Here is a 21,062-nt window from a genome sequence, read left to right as displayed (position 1 = left end):
GTCTGGTGCTGCACCCGTTTTTACAGTGAGTTGGATTCAATCCTAAGTGGTGACCCCACCTCCCTTGCAAAGAGCCCAGTGGATACTTCTGCATGTCTGGAGGCAGTGGAAAGTGGCCCTAGCCAGGAGGAGAAGGTCATAGATGAAGAGGAGGGGGCTGAGGAAGCTGTGGAGCCCATTGCTGCCTGCACTCAGGACCCCTTTTCCGCTCTGGAAGTGTCTAGCCAGTGTGAGCGGCCACTGTCTACTGAGGCTGAGGCAGGCGAACAGAGCTCTGGTAAGTTGTTTTGCTTTGACATGAATAAAGCAGGTTGAGGGCACAGTACTAAGGTGGCTGTTTGTGCGCTGGGTGCCCTCCCTTCATGCTAGCCCTTTTCAGAATGGGTGTATGCAATAAAACCTCTAACCCTGCATTCCCTCACCATTGCTGGGTTCTTGTGCACCAGGGGTGCTTGACTTTTGTCACCAAGGCAGTGATTTCTTACCAGTGGTGTATTGCAATGTACACAGTGATTCCTGTATGCATGTTTCACTGCAATGTGTTGCTTTTGTCTCCCCAGAAATCACTGTGGAAGACCCGCCCCGCACTGTAGCAGACCGTCTGCGACGCATAAAAGCGTCCAAGATGCACTAGGGCAGACATGTTTCGTGAGGTGATTCTGCACTCCAAAGTGGAGACACGTGATAAAAATAACTGGAGAGAAACCATGACAAAGTGGAAAGAGGGAGAGAACCGAGACCAAAAAGAGAACAATGCTTGCCATAGGGAAGCCACGGAGAGGCTAATCAACGTTCTGGAGCGTCAGACAGATACATTGTATTCTCTCATTACACTGCAGAGTGACCTGATTCGTGCCTGCCCCCCATTGCAGCAAATGCAGAATTCTTTCCCATGCACTCCCCTAACTCGTACTGCACATTCTTATAGGCTCACTGCAAATTTTTCCATTCCTCAACAATCCACACCCCCAGAGAGCTTGTCAAACGATAGCTGGAGTTATACACAGCTGTGAGGTATACGGGACCCGCCCCCGTTCCCCACCATCACTCAGGATGGATATATGTGCATGTCGTGTTTTCTCTTTTTAAAAAAATAAAAGCACAAATTTTTCAAAAAGAAGCAAGCTTTATTTGTGTGTTCACATTTCTGTACATGTCATCACAGCTACAAGTCAACTAGCACTTCATCGTCACTGAAATTACAGACAGAACCACCATGTAGCACAGCACATGCTGTTAACACGTCCTTTCCCAAGCACGGCAGCAAAGTTTAATGATTTTCATTTTCAAACTTTTCCCTCAAAGCATCCCAGATCCTAACTGCCACACGTTGCTGAAACTCAGCAGCCAGGCGTTCGGCCTCCACACTCCACGTATGAGTAAACCTTTCGCCCTTCCCCTCACAAATGTTATGTAAAGTACAGCACGCCGCAATAACCATGGGAATCGTTTCCTCACTCATTTCCAGTCGACTGTACAAACATCGCCAGCGCGTTTTCAAACGTCCAAATGCACATTCCACAGCCATTCTGCACCTACTCAGCCTGTTGTTGAAATGTTCCTTACTGACGTCTAGGTTTCCAGTGTATGGCTTCATAAGCCATGGCATCAATGGGTAAGCTGGGTCTCCCAGAATCACAATGGGCATTTCCACTTCCTCGACAGTGATCCGCTGGTCTGGAAAGAAAGTCCTCGCTTGCAGCTTTCTGTACAGGCCAGTGTTTTTAAAGATACGTGCGTCATGCACCTTTCCAGACCATCCAGCGTTAATATCAGTGAAACGCCCACGGTGACGCAGTAGCACCTGCAAAACCATGGAGAAGTACCCCTTACAATTTATGTACTTGGTGCCAAAGTGGGCCGGGGCAACAATAGGGATGTGCGTTCCATCTATCGCCCCACCACAGTTAGGGAAGCCCATTTCTGCAAAGCCATCCAAAATGTCACTCACGCTACCAAGAGGCACGGTCTTGCACAGTAGGATGCGATTAATGGCCTTGCACACTTGAGTTACCACAGCACCAATGGTCGATCTCCCCATCCAAACTGGTTCGCAACCAACCAGTAGCTGTCTGGAGTCGCCAGCTTCCACAATGAGATTGCCACACGCTTGTCTACAGTGAGTGCAGCTCTCAGTCTGGTGTCCTTGTGACACAGGTCTGGGGAAAGCTCAGCACACAGTTCCATGAAGGTGGCTTTCTGCATCCGAAAGTTTTGAAGCCACTGGTAGTCATCCCAGACATGCATAACGATATGATCCCACCACTCTGAGCTAGTTTCCCTAGCCCAAAAACGCCATTCCACAGTGCTCAGCTCCTCAGTTAATCCCAAAAGCAATCGAATGTTGCTTATTTCCATTTCAGGCAGCTCATCAGGTGTCTCTGACTGCAGTTATCTTTGCAAGTTTAAGAACAGCTGCACTGCCACGCGCGATGTGCAAGTGCCAGCTATCAGAGTTGTGGACAGCAGAGCAGGATCCATTCCTGCTTGTACCTGTGGTGGGGAAAGCAGCCAGTCAGCAAGGGGTGTTACAAAAAATGCCGCGAAAGAAACAAGGAAGTAATGGGGTGCTGGGACATGAAGCAGTGCATCACGAGGCACTGAGCAGGGACCCAGAATATCTTCCGCTCACCCCCCCCTTCCCACAAGACCTATCGAGAGAGAGCTGCACTGTGGGATAGCTGCCCTAGAGCACTGCTCTCAACAGCGATGGAAGTGTTGCTAATGTAAACACTCTCTGACACCTGAGGAATTAAGTGAGTAACCAAACCAGCTCTTTACTTTCACCGGTTCCCTATCAGTGGTGAAACTTACAGTGCAAAAACTCTGCAAGTGTAGAGGTACTGTGTGTCTGCAAGCCCAGTAGTTGATTTACAAAATTATGCAGTGATGCAAATTGTGATCCATAGGGCAGGATCAAATCCCTTAATGTTCAGTGGACTGGAACCAGAGAGCAGGATTAAAAGAATACAGTATTAGAAACTGTATCAAAAATAATTATTTTAAAAGTATTATATCTTTACCACAATCTTTTTAGTACAATACCTCCCAAAATATAATAAGCGGGGCTATTATATAAAATCTTGGGATGTTATCTTCTCTGTTAGGATTTTGGATTAGAAGTCACACATAGAGATAAACTAGCAATTTTCCCCAGGGAATCACATTTCCAAAACTAATACAAAAGCTCCAGACTCATTGAACCACTGGGAGCCATAAAAACATGAAACTTGCAGAAAAGGCAAAATTGTTGCATTCACAGTCAAGTAGTTTTGCGGGCATGGCATTGGAAATTAATTTTTTTTAAATCTGCTGCCCAAGCATAACCTTAACGCTGCTAAATTTACTATTTAGTCTCAAAGGTCTATGAAATGAGCTAGTCACATCAGGAATTATCAGTTGAATGAAAGGAAAATATTTCGCATATAAACCTTTGCTTAAGAAATCCAGGAATATTGATGGTAAAATTAGGCGTAAGTAATTTTTCTGAAAAATGAATTTCCAAACTGTCCACTGGCTTATATTAAAGGTTGTGTATTATCTAGTGAATAGGATTCTGATAGGCCTGTGAAATACCAGACAAACTGGTTCCCTGTTTGAAACTAAATCACTAAGCCCAAAGATCATGTAGCAGAGTAACTGACATGAAAAAAGGCTGTTGCTTGAGCTGGTGTCCTACATCCTTTCGCTATTCTGCGCCTGTTTTGAATGCATTCATGTAGAAGTGATTCTTGCTAATCTTATTCTTATCAGCAATTGCCAGGGCTTCGAACTGTAATTTTGAATTAGCATAAAATGAGTCCCATTGTAATTCCATGTCTCTGCTCCCTGGGTCCTTTGCAAGAGTTTTAAGCAATCTCTGCTTTGTGAAACGATTCATTTCCCCTTGCTGTCAGTGCTGCTTTTATTTACCATAATTTTTCTATGCCTAATCCCTCAGCCTTAATTTCTGACCTTCAGCTCAGTTAGCTTTATGGTTTCCATAGGCCTGATAAATGCCTCTTAAACTGAAAGACTGGATGTACAAGTAACAATGTCACAACGGGTTACCTCATTTTCTGCAGTTGCACTCCAACTCCAAAACAGAGACACGTTAAATCAAGTCTGGTTTTGGCTGTCCAAGAGCTGTAGGCAGACTTGAGAGGAGAATAGATCTTCAGGTCGTAGTTCCTGGCGAGGGCTTAGTGGAGACTCAGAGCAGGAACCGCTTGAAGAACAGCTGCCTGTCAGAGCCCCCACTCCCAAGGGGAAGGTGGACCTCATGAAGAACAGTTACTTCAGGGCTATTACCAGTGACTCACCTGTGGATGCTGACCAGGACCACAGCCTGACAGAGGCTGTCTGAAGGAAGTGAGGCCTGCTGCAGGCTGTAACAAAACAGCCTTTGGACGGACACTACTGAGAGTATCAATTCAGGACAAATTGCATAGAGCAGGGCAGTTACAGCCCAAGGCTGGGGGTTCTTCACTACTAAGGCACACCAAACCAGCCAAACAGAGAAGACTTCGATTTTACCCCACTGGCTAACCAGAAGTCATACAAGCAATTCCCTCAGACACTCCGGTTTCCCAGTATCACCACCAGCACCACTCCTTATGGGGATGAATGTTTATGAAAACCAATACCCCAGTAAAAGAAAAAAGGTTCTTCCGATCCCAAAGGACCAACCCCCAGACCCAGTTCAATATACAAGTCAGATCTTACCCACAAATCATGCTGTTGCCAATCCTTTAGAATCTAAAATCTAAAGGTTTATTAATAAAAAGAAAGAAATATAGTTGAGAGTTAAAATTGGTTAAATGGAATCAAGTACATATATACTACAATTGCAAAGTTCAGGCTTGATGGGATTACTGCTGATTTAAACCAATCAAGTCTCTGGAGTTCAAACATCCCAGTTTGGATGGGTCATTCAGTCCTTTGTTCAGAGCTTCAGTTTTAAGCACAGTTTCTCCAGAGGTCAGAAGCAGGATTGAAGACAAAATGGAGGGATTTCCAGGGCCTTTTATATCCTCTGCCATATGGAAGGAAACCCCTTTGTTCTTACTGTGGAAAATCACAGCAGCAAGATGGAGTTTGGAGTCACATGGGCAAGTCACATGTCCATGCATGACTCAGTTTGCAGGCGGCAGCCATTGCTCGCATGCTACCTTGAACGTTCCCAGGAAGGCTCCTCAGATGTGGATTGGAGTCTCCCAAGGTCCATTGTCACTTAAGTGTTTTTTGATTGGACACTTACTCAGAATAGTCCTTTCTCAAGAAGCTGACCAATGCTTCACTGATGCTACTTAGAATCAAACACATTGAGATACAAGTACATAGCCAATATTTATAACTTCAAATACAAAAATGATACACACATACAGACAGCATAATCATAGCCAGCAAATTACAATCTTTTCATGGACACCTTACTTGACCTTCTTTGTACACGATTTGGTGCAACTATAGGACCTTGGTTGCAACAATGATCTATACGGTCACAGTTCATGTCAATAACATCACACAGGCTTGTGTTAGTTCACGTGTGTTTCTTTTCCCTTTGGATCTTTGAAAGCCCCAGATGGGGTGGACTCCAATGGGACTCAGTCAGAGGGCTGAGTGTCCCACAGCTGGACCCATGCTGTCAACTTCCTCCACACTGAGGACCCAAGGCTGGTGAGTCCAGGACCCAGTCACACCAATAGGATGCACTTTGGGAGACTAACTCCATGACAATGGGATTGAAACCAATCACTCCCTATATGCTTGTTTGGAAATACACTCAGAACATAGTACCTAGGCAATGTTGAAAATGTTATTTCTCACTGTAGCGTGTGCAGAGAAGAAATTAATTTTAAAAATTATGTCCCTCTGTTGGAAGACTCAGGCTAGGATGCTCCCCAGTGAATCAAAACTTTTGCCTCCCTGAACAGCTTATGTATTCTCTCTCAATGACTAAATGATCAGGCCTTTGCGAGTTATGATCGCTATAAACAGTTTGTTACCAATAGATTTTTCAGCTGCATCTTTACATCGATATTTTGATGTATTTATTGCCCCAGGAATCAAACAATTGTTTTTTTTACTTCCTAGCCAGTTTGCGTTGGAGTTCACCTGTGTCAGTGCCCAGTCTTCAGTGGTAGCTGGAGCTCAATGTGACTTCCACTTTTACACTCACATTTATTGCATCCACAATACACTGTGGGCATAAACATCAGGTCAGTCAGAACAGAAGGTCAGAAATCGCTATGGACTTGACTCCTATTTCATGGTTAGTCTATTTCAATCAAAATGGCTGCTGCACTAATTGTTTTTCTCAGTGTATATGACTTGCTTCTATTTGCGTGCCATGTTTAACTAATGGGATTATGCTATGGAGAAAGTAAGAGAAAATGCTTCATTAATTGGCTTGCTTGTGTTGAGAAATTATCATGACTAACACACATGCAGCGTGATCATGATAATACAAATTGAATCATTCCTGCAGTTTTCATTTAAGCACTTCCAGTCGACGTGCATAGAAAACACATTTCACATGAAATCCAAGTTACAGAGTGAGCACAACTTTTGTATAAAGTATTAAATTGTTTCTATTTATAAAAAAAAAATTCAGAATCAGATTATAGATTCCTGGCTGGGATCAACTGTGAAGAATACAAATTCTCCACAGTGTGGCTTGATTAAAACACATTTTGAAAGAAAGATGGCAGAAAAGCTGCCTGCATTTTCAATTTAGGACAAATTCACCTGACTTGCTTTGTGGCATGGCCTTTTGAGCACTAGGAGCTGCTTAAAGCATGTGATGTGTTTACTGCACATTCAGATAAGCTAGGTTCCAGAATGCCACATTTTCCATTCCACATTTACATTTAAAATTCCTGTTTCGTAAGCTGTTCTGAGACCAGTTATTTGCTATCTGGATCTTAATGCAAATGTTCAAAGGTGCAGATAGCAAGAGGACTGGATGGTTTGGGGAACTGATGAAAGATGACAGCCTTTTACCTCTACAGGTTACCATTTCAAATCTGGCCCAGAATGATAGTGAATGCTCCAGGGTCTGTGTAATAATACCTCTCTCTTTCATAGCTAAAATGAACATAAAATAAGAACAATCCATTTACCTAGTGAACAGGTATCCAAATCTCTAGTGGCACTAATAGGCACCCTGGGTGGCAGTGTCACAAGAGAGCTAAAGCAGTGATTAGACATGAATACTGAACCACCATCTGACTCTGGTCTACACAGGTCATTGCTGAGACACTTTGGGTAGATGGTATGGTGGAAACGTGTACTACCATTCCCTATGCTGCATCTGCTCTGTAGATAAATAGAAAACTTCAAACTCTGGGGCCCCGGCCGTCAATCACCACAGTAAGGAAGGTATGTTCGGCTTTGCTCTATTCATCGTCCAGGTAATTTTTTCTGTCCTCTGTGTAATCATTTCGTACCTAGCTCCTGGACTGCTGCACAATTTAGTTTCTCAAAGATAATATTCGGCTTTGTTCTTTGCTGGTTGGGAAATAGGTTCCCGTGTACAAAGTGACTGTATTCCCCAACACAGCCAATTTTGTATTCCTAAAAGGCAGGAAAGCATCATGTTGGAGATATTTAATTTTTATACAATTTTTACAGTGCTATTAGACAGACCACTTCAGAAAGGAGAGGAACAAAGATCAATTTTAACAATCAGGGGCCCACGTAGCACCATCTGTGCAGGACTTGAGCAAAAAGCTTATGGGAGGGAGTCGTAAAACTGTTCTTCCGCCATGGTATTGGCAAAAGAAATAGACATAAAAAATTCAATTAGACTGACAGGCCATCTGAAAAGAATCAACAGAAATACATTTAGGCCAAAACAATAACCTAAAGAAAACACTGTAAGAGGGATAACTGCTATGGCATGTTTATTGTTTATTGCTGGAATCAGTGAAATGGAAACATGTTTCAAGGGATGTGGTATCAGGACACTTTTATAATAAAGATAAAAAAAATCTCTGTGATCCATGTGGCCCAGCGCCTCGCTTTGACATCATCCCCTCAGGATCTGTCACAGCCTTCATGGAAACACCCTGGACCTAATGACAGCTGAAGTCAAAGTCATCAGTTTCCTTTCCTTCTCCATTTACTCTGTACAAACTCCCTCTTTCTAGACAGCACTGGGTGCTACATCATATGGTGCGACTGCCACTATGAACACTTTGTCACCTGTGACCCAGCAGTGTTTTGGACTAATCTTGTTTTCCCCACATTGTGAAGGTGTAACTTTGGACTGTCTCGGACATCTCTCCCACCATCTCTAGGACCATTATTATATTTCCTTGGCTAAATATGACACTATTCCATTCTTCAGCATCTAACTCAGCTTTACTGCCAGTTGGGGTTCAGTATATTTTATATACTGGATATATGATATATGAATTGCCAGACTGGATCAGACCCAAGGTCCATCTGGTCCAATGTCCTGTCTTTGACAGTGGCAAGAACCAGGCACTTCACAGGGCAGTATAAGAACTCCCACATATGTCTAATCCTTATCTATAATAGTTCGAATTAGCTTAAATCCCGAAGCACAAGGTTTAATATCTCTTCCAAAATTTGTCATCAGAAATTATGACAATTCTGGATATTCTTAATATCCATGTATATATCCAATACCTTTTAAAAATCTTGTTAGGTTCACTATTTCAGCTGTATTTGAAAAAGATCTACCAGGGCTTTTAATATAGTCAGCATTTCCAAGACTACAATTATATCCCACTTTCACTGGGATAGCAGAAAAATGCCCATAAAGGCTCCCTTATAAAGATAGTCTATGATAGTCATCATGATAAAGGCACTGATAATAAAATGAAATATCTGGTAGGAGGAAACGCCTGTATTTGAAAATTTTACTGGTGATTTCTGCTCCTGGTAGGTCTTTATTATGTCGGATGATTTCATGTACTTCCTTAGCACAAAATAAAATGCCATTCTAGAAGGAATTATTACCAGAAAAATCACTCACAAAAGAACAGGTGAATTGCTTTTGAAAGACATTTTACCAAAACATCAGACTTTGGGGCATGAGATTTTTTTGCTTCCAAATATCCTGTTTTTTCATGGAATAAGTAATTATCAAGACTGCATGTCATAGAATCGTAGAAATGCAGAACTGGAAGGGACCTCAGAAAGTCATCAAGTCCAGCTTGGACCAATTATAGCTAGACTATTCTGATAGGAGTTTGTACAACCTGTTCTTAAAAACCTCTAATGATGGGGATTCCACAACCTCCCTTGGAAGCCTATTCCAGTGCTTATACTACCCTTACAGTTAGAAAGTTTTTCCCAAAAGCTAACCTAAATCTCCCTTGCTGCAGATTAAGCCCATTACTTCTTATCTTACTTTCAGCAAACATTGATCACAGTCCTCTTTATAACAGCCCTTAACACACATGTCCATGTTTTATATATGTATGGCATAGCTACACACACTGTATAGAAACATACTACGGCTGAGATGTTCAAAGTCATTAGTGGTAATGGGAGTTGGATGTTTAAATCCTGTAGGTGGCTTTAGAAGTCTCAGCATCAGAGTTTTGGGAGTTGGTAGTTGTACTAAGAAAGTACCAGTGTAGAGGTGGTTGTACCATTCCTGTAGTCTGTGTGCCCAAGAGGGGCCATTCGACTAGATCTGTGACCTTGACTGTTTCTCATACTTGTTTCTATAATGAATTTGTCACTTAGGGAATAATGGTTGTTAGTCAATCTCCAGTCAGTATAAGACCCCGTTGTTTTGGAAAAGAATGATAAATTTGCCATTTCTCACATTCACAATCTTCCAATCCTACTGGCATGTATAAAGTTACATCATGGAAAAATTTGGCTCACTATGTTCAAATTATGCAGGGCAGAAAACCTGAACAACGGTATACTGTTCAGAAAATGTGCACACTTCACCCCCACCTCCAAAAAGGGATTCTTGACTCACTCAGACACTTCACAGCTATTCTTAAGGGAAATAATTAGATACTTATTGCAAACTAAATAAGTATAGTTCAAGATTCTCTACTATTGCTTCTTACAAGCAGAAGTAGTACTGCATTTCAAGGGTCCAATTCATTAGGAAGGCTTATATACAAATGCAAATCGGTAAACTATGTACATCACAAATCCCCCAGCAACAAAGCATTAGTGAAAACAGAGTTATAAGTGAACTCCTAGCTTGAGCCAAACGGAGGTAGAAAACAATCTATAAATATTAAATAAAAGTGGCTTATGCTATACATTACTAATGACCCAGTAATCACATTGCTAGATTAGCAGTGCAAAGTTAAATTGGTAGCACAGTATGAGTACCTTAAAGGAAACCTGTTTAAAATGTTGCTTCTAAGAGAATGAGCCAAATTCATCTGTGGAGTAACTCAGTGGAAGTTAATGGAGTTAAACCAGGGATAAATTTGGCTCATTCTGTTTTAGAAGCAAAGTTTTTAAAAGACCTTCTTAAAAATCTGGCTGTCTTTTCAGGTAGTCACATTGTGACAAAGCTAGACACAAAAATTTAGCCTAATATCATTTCATATACATTACAATAACTGGAGAAGGGGGATGGATGGTTCAGGAGATCAATAATGCAATACATAGCCTGTCATCAATTGGTTGCCAGTTCTAATCCAACCAGGCTAACAGCGACAGAAAGCAGTTATCATACAGCTGTGAAATGGACTTGGAGAAATTCCTGTTGAACAGGAATCCACATCACAAAGACCAGCTTCCCACCTGGCATGCTTGTTGGCAGTCTCAGTGGAGAGACACCAAGAAAGGAATGGCCATGGAAACAGAATCACACTCTTATCTTTAAAGGTAATTCCTCCTGCGTATTGTACAGCACCCAGGATATCCACCTATTTTTTCTGGAAGTTATTAGTTTACATTAATCATTATGAAACGTACCACACATGAAAATACATGCTCTCTTTTCCTAGGAACCTCTGATATGGCCTCTGACATTTTTGATTTCTTTATCCAGAATACATCTTCATTTTCAGTAAAAAGAACAGGAGTACTTGTGGCACCTTAGAGACTAACAAATGTATTTGAGTATAAGCTTTCATGGGCTACAGCCCACTTCATTGGATGCATAGAATGGAACATATATTGAGGAGATACATATACACATACAGAGAGCATGAAAAGGTGGGAGTTGTCTTACCAACTCTAAGAGGCTAATTAATTAAGAGAAAAAACTTTTGTAGTGATAATCAAGATAGCCCATTACAGACAGTTTGACAAGAGGTGTGAGAATACTTAACATGGGGAAATAGATTCAATGTGTGTAATGGCTCAGTAAAGTTCCTCATATTTGACCCAGTTTTACAGCACAGGTGACTGAGGAACATGGAAGTCAAGTAACTTTCCACTTGTCCGGATCTTGACCTGTCTGTGACCCTTGCCTCTTGCCATTAACCTGTCCTGCTTTTTACAGTAATAGCATACTGTAAAGATAAATATCCATCCATTTACAACTTGAATAACCAAGCAGCTTCTATGCAATATTTTTCCTGCAACTGTAACCATTTAAAGGATGTACCTTGTACTTCCCACAGTAAGATAATGAAAGTGTGGGTCATAAATCTACTGTTTTTCCGATAGTGTTACTAATTATCTGCACTATAACAATTAACTTCTTGACTTTGACAAACAGCCATCTGTTGCCAGAAATAAAAATCAGAAGTAGAGCTTATGAGACAATAAAAAATGCTCTGTGTGTGTAATCAATGGCCCAACATCTAGGAATATTGCCCCAACAGGAATTTGCTCATTCACCAACAGCTTTTGTGATTCTTTAGGGAATAGCCTTGTCAGGGCTGAATCCCCACTCTGGCACTTCTAGTGCAGAAGGTGGGGGCCCGCAAGGATTCTAAAAACTAATACTGGCCACTCCAGGCTTGTATTAAACTCCAAGGTTACAGCTTTTCTCGGACCGAGGCTTGGTAAACGCTGCCACCACCCAAATGCAAAAAAAAAAAAAAAAAAAAAACACCTTTGGACCCAGGAAGCAGCACTTGGGAATTTCTCCCTGTGGGGTACCCCTCAAGCCCTTTTACTTACACTTACACACACACACACACACACACACACACACACCCCGGGGAGAACTGAGAAAGAAAACAAAGGAAATTAGCTGTGCTACCAGCTAATCAAACAACATGCACAAACCTCTTAGGACACCAAAAATCCAATCCTGTTCTTAAAAAAAGGTAAATTTTATTAAAACAACAACAAAAAGAAAATACATCTGGGACTTAGGCTTTTGCTAGATTTTAAAAGAGCAATTCCAAAAATTAAGCACCCAAACTAGCTTTCTTGGGGGTTCAGCTTAAAGGTTACAAGCAAACAAAAAGCATCAGGGGTTAGCACAGAGGAGATCCACAAGCCAAAATAAAAATAAACCTGATTGTGTCTAACTAAACATTTCCTATCTAAATAATTTCTTCTAAATATGGAAGATACTTTTTCATACCTTACACAGCATTCCTACTTATAGCATTGCTGCTCCGCGTCCCTCCAGCCCAGAGCCCAACAGACAAAGGGAAAGTTTCTTTCCCCATTTTAAAAAGTTCTACCTTCCCGTTGGCTCTTTTGGTCAGGTGCCCACTTTTTTTTTTCTTTACCTGGGGGACTTTTTAACCCTTTACAGGTAAACCAAGTAAAGAACAGCTACCAAGAGGAATTTTACAGCTAACTGGCTGGCTGGGTGTCCATCAAAGGGAGCTATCCCCCCACTTTATTTATCACAAGCCTATAAAGTGATTAGTCACACAAGATATGTGTATACAGTGTAGTTGTAGCCGTGTCAGTCCCATGATATTAGAGACACAAGATGGGTGAGGTAATATCTTTTATTGGACCAACTTCTGTTGGTGAGAGAGACAAGCTCCCAGGCCACACCGAGCTCTTCTTTTTCAGGTCTGGGGAAGAACAGCTCTGTGTGGCTTGAAAGCTTGTCTCTCTTGCCAACAGAAGTTGGTCCAATAAAAGATATTACCTCACCCACCTTGTCTCTCTTTTAGGATGCTGCAAGGGATTATATTGCAATGCATTGTCTGCTGCAGGGACTCTAGGCATTTCAGGTGCCATCACTGTACATACGGTACAATATGCACATGTGCAAGATTATATCAGTTTACACTTCCCCTGTCAACAGCCTACCTGTCAACGGTCAAGCTTCAACCACAGGTTCTGAGGACAATGCACAGCTCAAGAGAATGTCTTCTCCCCAACTCCATGCTTCATGCGGTAGGCAATCATACAGCCAAGGGAGTCCTGACATTTGACAAACTTTGAGTAAAATCCTGGCCCTGCTGAAGTCAATAGGAGTTTTGCCCTAGGCTTCAACAGGGCCAGGATTTCACCTTGAAAGACAAGCCAAGTAGCTTGTCAGTCACCCTTATTAGATTATTATGGTCATGTCTCTCTTTCCCTTCAGAAATGTTGATAGAAATATATATGGACTGGTATCTGTTACATCAGTGGTTCTCAAACTAGGGCCGCCACTTGTTCAGGGAAAGTCAGGTTTGTTTACCTGCCGCGTCCACAGTTCGGCCGATCATGGCTCCCACTGGCCGCGGTTCGCCGCTTCAGGCTAATGGGGGTGGCAGGAAGCGGCGCAGGCTGAGGGATGTGCTGGCCGCCCTTCCTACAGTCCCCATTGGCCTGGAGCGGCGAACTGCAGCCAGTGGGAGCCGCGATCGGCTGAACCTGTGGACATGGCAGGTAAACAAACTGGCCTGGCCCACCAGGGGCTTTCCCTGAACAAGCAGCGGCCCTAGTTTGAGAACCACTGTGTACATGGTCAGGTGTTTTCCTGAAATGACTGGGGAATGCAAATACTGCTTTGGGAACTTTCTGGGCCACTTGTAAAACATCACTGCAGATATTCTTGCCTATCATCAGTATTGTCACTACTAGAATACAAAGGTAAAATATATCCTGCCTATCCAGACAGGAGCGGCGTGTGCTTGTGCGTCATCCATCATACCCAGAACATTGTGGATCTGGAGTCTGAATGCACTCCAAGACTCTATTCCTCAGCATGAGCAAGTCTACTCTCAGCATCTGCTCTCAGTTCCAATGGTGTAATCAACTGAAGTCAATTACAGGTGGATCTGAGGTCAGAATTTGTCCCTAAAGGATTAAATAAATATACAACAGCATTAGAACACACTCCTCAGATTCCTTCCATCTTATTTCTCTTGTCCGATTGTTAAATGTGCCTGCATTAAATGTCTCAAGAAGATTGTTTGTATCTGCACTGTCACTTTCTCTCTAGTATTAACTCACTCTCAGCGACTGCCTCTTGCACCCAAAATAAAAACAGGCCTAGCAGTCTCTCCTTATTGCATGAGCCTTCTATTATTGGAATATGTCTGATTCATAGATTTTAAGGCCAATGGACCATTGTGATCATCTGGTCTGACCTCCTGCATAACAGAGGTCTTAGGACTTCTCTGAATTTATTACTGGGTCATGTCCAGTAGAAAAAGATTAGAAAAAGAGCTAATCTTCCTTTTGAAATTTCCAGCGATGGAGAAGTAAATTGTACAAATTGTCAATTACCCTCCATATAAAAAAGCATCCACCTTATTTCTAGTCTACATTTGTCCAGGTTCAACTTCCAGCCATTGGATCTTGTTATCCATTGTGTGCTAGACTGAAGTGCTCTCTGCTATCAAATTTCTGCTCACCATGTGAAATGTCATCGTCATCCCTTAACCATCTCTTTGATAAGCAAAATGAATTGCACCTTCAGTCTCTTGCTATAAGGCATGTTTAGTATTAATCCAGTCATTCTTATGGCTCTTCTCTGAACGCTCTCCAGTTTTTCAACGTCTTTTTTGAATTGTGGACACCAGAACAGGACACAGTATTCCACTAACTGTCGCACCAGCACCCAAGATGTTGGTAATATTACTAAAGCTGTGTGGGAAACAGAATTTCAGTCCTGCAGAAAACATCTTCATTCCAAACTGGAGCAAAACAATTGGAAATGTGAAATAGTCCACAGAAAATAATTTTCAAAAAAAAACACCACCTTTCAATTTTGAAGAACTGAAACAAAAATTTTAACATTTCTGGGCCCGCTCCCCAGGGAGCTGGACAGCCTGCCTGGCAAGCAGCCAAGCTGCACCCAGGAAATCTGGCCAGGCTGCCAGGGAAGTGGACAACCCAGGGAGCTGGCCATCTAGGGAGCCCACCTGGTGGGCCAATGGAGAGTTGGGCAGTCCAGACAGCATGGAAGCCAGGCAGGCACATCCAAGGAGCCGGGCACGCCAGCGGCCTTTCTGCCTGCCTCATTTCCACTAAAACATTCACATTTCATCAAATCAGCATTTTCCAAAGGAAAACTTCCTAGTAGAAAACTTTCAACTGCCTCTAAATATAACCTCCCTACTCGATATTCCTGTTTATACATACAAAGATCACAGTAGCCTTTTTGGCCACAGCACCATACTGGGAGCTCATCTTCAGCTGATTATTCACTGTGACACCCAAGTTATTTTCAAGTCACTGCTTCCCTGGATAAAATCCCCCAGCCTGTAACTATGGTCTACATTCTTTGTTCCTAGACATATGACTTTACATTTTGCTGTATTAAAACAATGTTGTTTACTAGTACCCAGTTTATCAAGTGATCCAGATTGCTCTGGATCAGTGACATGAGCTCTCCATTATTTACCACTCCCCCAATCTATGTCATTTGCACATTTTATCAATAATTTCGTTTTCTTGCAAGTCACCATTAAAAATGTTACAGAGAATAGGGCCAATAACTGATCTCTGCAGGACCCGCTCAATGATGATTTCACATTTACAATTATATTGAGATGTATCAGTTAGCCAGTTTTTAAAGCATTTAATGTGTGCCATGTTGATTTTGTATTGTTCTAGTTTCTTAAGCAAAATTCCCTGTTACCAAGTCAAATGCCTTACAGAAGTCTCTTACACCAACACTATTTCCTTTATCAACCAAACTTGTAATCTCAAAAAAAAAAAAAAAGATGTTAAATTAGTCTGACAAGATCTAGTGTCCATAAATTCATATTGACCAATATTAATTATATTACTCTCCTTTAATTCTTTATTAATCAAGTCCCATATTAGCTGTTCAATTATTATTCCTGGGACTGATGTCAGGCTGATTGATGCCAGATCATCCTCTTCTACCCTTTGTAAATATTGGCACAACATTAGCTTTTTTTTTTAGTCCTCTGGAATTTCCCCAGACTTATTGAAAATCAACATTAACGGTTCAGAGAGCTCCTCAACCAGCTCTTTTAAATGTCTTGGATGCAAGTTATCTGACCTCTTGGTCTAACTTTAAAAGCTACCTTTTAAATTCCTCAATTACTGTTGAAATAGAAAATAGTTTATCATTATCATATGAGATTAATACATCTAGCTTTTTCCCCAAATACAGAACAGAAACATTTATTGATCACTTCTCCTTTTTCTGCATTATTATTGATAATTCTATAATTTCCATCTAGTAGTGAACCAATACCATTGTTTAGGTTCCTTTTGTTCCCATATACTTAAACTCCTTATTGTCATAAACGCTACTGGCCATAGATTTCTCCTCGTGTCCTGCTTCCCTTATAATTCCTAGTGTCTTATTTATATTTATTCCTATCAACTTCCCTCCCGCACCCCATTTCTATACATTATATCAGTAGTCTCCAAATGTGCCCCACATCCTTTACCTATAATAGAATCTGTCTGCGCCTCCCCTGGAGCCGTGGGTGGGAGCCTAGGCCAGGAGTGGGGCGGAAGCCAGAGCCGCTGGCAGGCCTGGGCCATGGCCGGAGCCGGGGACCAGGAGCCAGAGCTGCGGCTGGTGCTGTGGCCGGTAGCAGTGCCTCAGCTGGAGCCGAGAGCAGAGCTGAACCGTGGTCAGGGCTGGGAGCCAGGGGCCAAGCCATGGACGGAACTGCAGCTGGGGCTGAGGGCAGAGCTGGAGCTGGGGGGCAGAGTGGCGCTGGGTGGCTCTCCCTGCCCCCCATGGGGGCTGGCCCGGGCCCTGCCATGACTCCCCTGAATGTTTGATAATATAGTATAACTTCATTCTCTTCCCCTTTAAGCCAGGCTGTTTTTTAATCAGTGTAGCCTTCTTTCTCAATTGTGGCTTTTTGGTCATCTAGTAAAATGTTCTTAGACAGTTCCCAATTATCATTCATATTTTTTGTTTAAGTGCTTTTGCCCTGCTGATTTGTCTGACAGTTGTTTTCATCTTTGTGAAACTGGCCCTTTTAAAGCACCAAGTATATATTTTATATGTTTTAGTTTATATTATATTATATTTATTTAACTGGTTTGGACTTTCTGATGTTTGCACATAACAAATATGATCAAGTCATGATCACATAAGCTAATTTTTAATCCTGTGATCAGTTCTGTTAAGACAAAATCTAATGCAGAATTTTCCCATGCTGGATGCAACACTTCTTGAGTTAGGAAATTGTCATCTAGACTTTTTTTTAGAAATTCCTACGATGTTTTAGTACTGACAGCGTGAAACTTCCAGTATGTCACACAGATTGATGTCCCCCATGATAATGGAGCTTTTATCCCCCTATACATTACAGGTAGTTAAGGAGTCGATCAACCTCTTCTCTAGTGTGATTTGGCGTTTTATAGCAGACACCAACTGGTATCCCATATCGTGCTTTATCTGTTAGAATAGTTGATCCACAAGCACTCAAGAACATTTACTTCTGAACTGTCAGTAACCTAAAAATAGGTAATGACATTTTTGAGAGTTCCACCTCGCCTTTCTAAATAGGTTATAACCAGTGATTTTAACATTCCAATTGTGCTAATCTTCCTTTCAGTTATATCAACCAGTTTGAATAATTAAACAAGAGGAACTGAAATGGCTAATTTATTAGCATAAATTCAATCTCTTAGCATTGGTATATAGGCAATTAAAGAATTTCTTCTCTTCATCTCCCTTGGTGCCTTGATTAAATTTTGTTCTCAACATCTTGATTTTGTGTTAAATGAGTGTTCATTTGTTCCCCCCTTTCACCCTCCCATTTTGTTGTTAGTTTAATGACCTCCTGACTAGGATAGCCTGAGAAGATCAGTTCCTGTTCTACTGAGATGGAGCCTATCCAAACTATACAGCTCCACTCCCCATAGAAGGTGGACTAAATGTTGCACAGAACCAAACCCTTTACCTTACACCGCTTACCTAGCCAGTGGTTCACTTCCAGAATCTTCCACCTTCTGTATCTCTTCACTCACGGAACAGGACGGATCTCCAAGAAGATTACTTAGACATTCCTCTCCTTCAGCACTCTTCCAAGTTCCCTGAAGTTGTCTATAATCTGTGAGATATCATGTGAAGCAATGTCACTAGTGCCAATAATGCACCATCATCAATGGAACCTTGCCCGCTGACTTCAGATCCAATCTCAGTCATATCTTGTCTTGTCTTGTCTTCCAGGAAGACAACTCCATCTAATTTTCTGCCTGTCCCTTGGAGAACGTTCCTTCCATTATTCTTAGCACAGCATCCCTGACAAGGATCATGTGTCTTCCTTGTCCCCTGTGAATGTTGTAAGTTCTGCAGCCACCCTGCCTTTACAGCCACTTCAGCAGAGCTTCCAACAAGCTCTTTGGATGGTATTCCATGCCCTGGCAGCCCCCTCCTCATGACCTTTCTTATCCTGACCCCACCAAGCACACTGCCACTTCTTGGCTTGCACAAGTCAGATTTAACAGTTTATTTTAGTTCAGAGGGATGGGGACGGAGTTTCTCTGCAACTTCTGACTGAAACTTCTCAACTCAGTGAAAATGAATTAGCGAGTCTTGATTTTGTGCTGAATATCATTTTTGGGCAGGGGGCAATGAGAGCCAGATGTGATATATTAGCAATATAACTAGAGATGAAGAGGAGAGGAGAAGGGAGTACAAAAAACACAGAAAACAGCACTTTCCCCACTGGCTCCATTAATCACCCAGATGCATATGCTTCATCAATTTGTAGTCATTTTATTTTATTTAGGTAAGTAGGTTTGCTTGCCAAGCAGGTTTTCCTCAAGTTCTCCCCCATCATAGCTTCACTGCACACTTCTCACAAGAGGACACTGCTAGATTTACAGATGGGCTGAGCCAATGAAGTTTGGCTCTGGATCTAGGTCAGATTTCTGTTTGGAATAAAGGTTTGAGGCAGAACCAGGGGAAAGGTCAGGATTAAAAATACCAGATTCTGTTCTTCTGAACTCAGGAGATTTCCACTTTCCACATCCTAATGGGAGCCAAAAAACAGCTCTGAGCTGGAACCAAAACCAAACTGGGTTTAGATGCAGAGGTTTGAATCCAATCCCTTTCCCCGCCCCAGCATTTAAAGGATAGGAGGTTCTGATTACTTCTCCTCCTCTCTACTCGTATCATAAAATGTTCTACATCCTCAACACTATATATTGATTTAGAATCTAGCACAGATCCCCGTTCAGATGGCTTCTTTACCCACTATGGGGGTGCAGCTGCTGCTCTGTGTAGTGACATAGGCCCAAAATATATAGAGGATTTACCCCAATCCTTGCTGCAGACCTGAGCCCTTGTCCACATTGGAGTACCAGAAGAACTCCTCTGCTTGGATACACACAATTCAGTTCCTTTATATAATAGCCTTCACAAAATACAAGGGCGTTAACACCATAAACACCAAAAGAGACAAAGGTAAGGTCGTTCATTCTTACAAACCTATTGAAAGGATCAGAAAAAAAATCCAGTAATTTGTCTTTTTTATTCTCAAACAAAGGATATTCCTGACCTGACAGAATTGCCATCGGTGAATGCTCTCTTTACAGTACATGCTTTGGCCAGTATGCAGTGGATAAAAATTTTTAAAGGTTCGCTCACCATGCTCAAAGGTTATGTTTTCCCTGATGGGATCCTTTGACTCTGGATTGAAAACACCTCCTCTCTCCCATCCATTACCATAGAACACAGTCAGCTACAAAGGCAGTAATTGACTTATATTTGTTTGCTTGTTCCCCACTTCCAGGATGCTTTGAAGAATAATTTAAAAAGGCAGAAAACCATTACTTCCTCCTTAACTATTGTTATGTTCACAGCATACACACAGAGAAGTTAGAGTATTTTATGTTTTTAATGTTTTTGGAAGGTTGCAACATGACACTACTTTATTTCTTAAACTCCAAACCCTTGATACACAAGAACCAAAAACAAAGAGAGCCGAAGCAGGCTGCTCCCTGAAGGCAGAGAGGCACAACTCATCCCGTCTTGCTATAGGATGGCTCTTTACAAGCTGACTGTTTGAAGCCCATATTGCATGCTTCCCTGCAGGGCCCCCTAACCTGCAAGCAGGACCAGGAAGCCCCTTAAAGTGATAATTTGTAATTTAAACACAGTTTTCAATACACCACAACCATTATTTTTGTGTGCGTAAGAACAACACATACCTATGTTTTCACACAATCTTCTAAATGCTTGCCACACTGTTCTCAGATTGAAGGCTCCAATCAAGTCTGATCACAATTAACTAGAAAAACGTAATCTCAGTCAATATGCTCCAGACTTTCGTATGTTAACCATATGTGGAATTATGGTCCACATGCATCCTTTCTATTCCTCCATCTGAATCAATGAAGTTGCATGAGGGATAAATTTTCCCCCTATATGTTAGGTTTAGAGCACGGAATACGTTATTTTTTTGCGTTCAGTATATATTCTCTCTCGTACACAAAACCACCACCTAGCTGCCCGGGGGAAAGGGGGGTTGTCTGCTGGCAAGATGAACATTTGAGAAAACATAACAATTTCCTGCCTTTCATAGTTTATGTTTGAAATACAGTATTAAAATGTCTATCAAACTGATTCACTTGCTAACACAAAAGCTTTACATCAAAGAGAATTCAGACATCATACAATATTCTCAACATTTATATATAGAACAGAGGGCTTTTAAAAGATCAGCGTTTGGGGTTTTTATTTTAGACAGAAAGCTTCATATACATTTTTGCAAAAGATAAATATTTGCTTCTGTTCCTCCAAGAAGAAACATTACATTTGA

The sequence above is a fragment of the Emys orbicularis genome, chromosome 8 (assembly GCF_028017835.1).
Source record: "Emys orbicularis isolate rEmyOrb1 chromosome 8, rEmyOrb1.hap1, whole genome shotgun sequence".
In the NCBI taxonomy this organism is placed as follows: domain Eukaryota; kingdom Metazoa; phylum Chordata; order Testudines; family Emydidae; genus Emys; species Emys orbicularis.
The sequence above is the reverse complement of the archived record's forward strand: the minus strand, read 5'-3'. Positions refer to the sequence as shown.